We start from the raw sequence: 2,972 nt of genomic DNA, 5'->3' as shown, positions 1-2,972 counted from the left end.
ACCCAGAAATTACTGCTAAACCACAACAAACTAGAACAAGATAAAACTTGATTTAACTTTTTTTTCTGGATCTAATTGCCAAAGTAACGTCATGAAAGAAGGACAAAGCAGATATTCAGCAACAAAAATCACATGATTTGTTGCTGCTCCACACACGGCTGATAGTCTGAGATACATATTAGTTATATGCTTTAACTTACTTATCAAAGTCAGGGCACTTTGACTCGGAAAGATTATTTAATTATCTTGAAAATAAACAGGTGGTGTTTCCTGAACCAATGAGGGCCAGAAGGGAAAATACCCTAACGCTTGTGTTTTTCCTCTTACATACTTCAGGAAATAACCTTTGTTATTTCGAGTTGTCTAGTTTGACAAACCTAAATTGTAGCAGTTGGATTCACATAAGCAGAGTTGGAAGGAGTGTTTCATGAATGATGAATGAAATACTGATGGTTCACACATTCAAGTTCACATTTTAGCATTTAAAACTTTTCATTCATTCATGAGCAGCTCGATAATTACTTTAAGATTTTTTTAAATAATTTAGGAGACCTCCATCCTTCTATCAGAGGAAAACTATGAAACAGGAGCGCTAAATAAATATCGTATTTTTATATTTCTGAACAGGAAATTAATTTTGATGGCTGCTTTAGGACAACACGTATCCATTTACTTAATTTCAGGTGATAATATTCTTAATGTGAGATAAGAGTGACTACACTATAAACTTCTTGAACTAATATTTCCAGGCCAGCAGACTGAGTTTAACTAAAATGAATGACGACCGCGAGATATAGAGGTCATTAGGTATAGCAATGTTTTTTAAACTAGCTGATGTAAATATGAATTTAATGAGACACTTGAGCATCTCAGAACACGCAGCCGGGACGTGGAAAAGGCGGGACTGCCACCAACATCGGCCACCACAGTCTGAGCTTCAGAAACCTGTCACGGGTACGGTACGCCGTCCATTCTTTGTACTGTCAGTGGTCTGAATTTGACATAAACTTAATGGATGTTTCTGCTGCGAGTGGTGGTGGTGTAAAGGCACGTAGAGAATAAATTCGCGGCACACTATTGGATACCTTTGACCCACTGAGCATTGTTTGTTTGCATTTGATTGCTTACGCAGCAGGCTCGAACGCTGTCGCTGACCAGATGCATCCCTTCACTTCCACAATCTGCATTTTCTTACCAAATAAACGTGATGTCAGCCCACGTATCACAAAGCAACAGAGATTAAGCTGACATTAGAGGTAATGAATTCATCTACAGACCTATTTTTTTCCTGTCAGTACACTTTAAAACTCTTCAAGAATGTTTTTATAACTAGTTTTTTTTCTAACTTTAATCCATCGAGAGTGTAAGGTTAAAAAAAACAACAAAAAAAAAGATCCGTTCACAATCCACTCTTCTTCGTCTTAATCAGATCACTGATTGAGTTTGGACGCACTAAAGGGAAAGAGGAGAAGTTTGAGCAGAGTGCATTTAAGATCAAATGCAGAGCTTGGCCACTCCTTCAAATCTCTCAAGGAACAAAAGAGAGCAAAGGCACAAAGTCTCTTTGCTAAAAAGAAGATAATAAATTTATCCCGCCCCGCTGTCTGAACATTTCCTCCAACCTGGGCGACTGAGACACAGCGCTGCTCTCCTCATCCATCAGCAGTCCCGCCTGCACACTGCAGTCAGACGGTGACAGAGATGTCCACAGACTGAGATTTAAACACCACGGCCAGCACGCAAATATGAGATTTGTTCTGCTTTCATATATGTAACAGTAAAAAGTACTTTAAATCTGTTTTTATATGCATTAGGACTATTTGTTAAGTGCTACATGAAATATCTAACACTCGGAGACACAGCTGCAAACCTATGGCTGACATTCATGTTTAGATTTGTAGGTCAGACAAATATGAGAACATGTTGCACAACTCAACATTAGGCAACCTTTGCCTAAAGCCAGATCAGAGACTCCTGGAGCCCTGTATCAAAGTTCAGACACGCCAACTAATCTTTGATAAGGAATACAGCATGCCCTCCACAGCCTTTGATACTGAGAAACATCACAGTTCATCTGCTGGTATGGCAGACAGATGCTGTAAATCACAGCCAGCTACGCTGTGACATCGATTTACATAGATCATAGAGTCTGGCTCTAAACTCTCCCTCCTATCACCTCCATGCAGTTGACGTTGACACAGCTCAACTCAAGGAGTTACCTCCACCCAGCCAGCCTGCACACAGATAAGGTGAACAATCGCCACCCACCCAGACGACTGCAGCTCTCCTGTGCTGTCACACCTCCTCCCAAATAAATGTAGCAGGCTAACGCAACGTTAGCCACTAAATGTAACAACGCTGAAGACCGGAGGTGACCGGACACAGGAGTTAATGTGTACGGACACAGAGCAGAGCACGTCTGTGTCACACAAAGTGTTTAAATCGACAAGACTCCTCCATTCACACCTAAGCTAACCGAAACTAGCACCAAGTCTGGGTGAAGTATAAACAGAAGCGTGTACGAAAAAAGACAAACAAACGATTTGACTCTCGCCTGAACATTGACACAACACAGACTAGAAAGTGACGTTAACATTACCTGACAAGTCTGATCAAATAAATCACTTGCTGCTGCTGCTGCTGCTAGCAGTTAGCTTAGCTTAGCTCCTGCTAGTTAGTTCGTAACTAGGTAACAGGAGCGCGAGCACTTGCGCGAGCCTCAGCGGAGACACGTCCCGCCTCGGGACAGTGTTGAGCACACATGTTTGAGACAACGAGCCGAAATGTCAACAAAACACTGACAACACAGCACAATAAAAATGTCCAAATCAAGTGTGTACTGACCCTGTTGTAGCTTGAATGTACGAGGAGATGGCCGAATTTCCGCTTCCGCTCTCGGCTACAGGAAAGACCGCACCCCCCCTGTATCTTTGTTTTCCTGGGACGGTAGTACGAGACTCATGAATAATTCA

General features: G+C 41.8%; 1 protein-coding gene across 3 annotated transcripts in view; it reads right to left on the bottom strand.

Moving 5' to 3' along the window:
- epn1a (epsin 1a) overlaps positions 1 to 2,939 on the bottom strand; it is a 12,348-nt gene extending 9,409 nt beyond the window's left edge. For 2 of the 3 annotated variants that reach the window (XM_010750342.3, XM_010750344.3), the window contains exon 1: positions 2,845 to 2,939. The gene's annotated coding sequence lies outside the window, so the exon portion shown is untranslated. The other variant, XM_010750343.3, reaches the window with a different exon arrangement.
- Between the last annotated feature and the right edge of the window lie 33 nt (positions 2,940 to 2,972).

Source organism: Larimichthys crocea, chromosome XIII (assembly GCF_000972845.2).
Source record: "Larimichthys crocea isolate SSNF chromosome XIII, L_crocea_2.0, whole genome shotgun sequence".
Lineage (NCBI taxonomy): Eukaryota > Metazoa > Chordata > Actinopteri > Sciaenidae > Larimichthys > Larimichthys crocea.
This window is presented reverse-complemented; position numbering and strand designations above follow the sequence as displayed.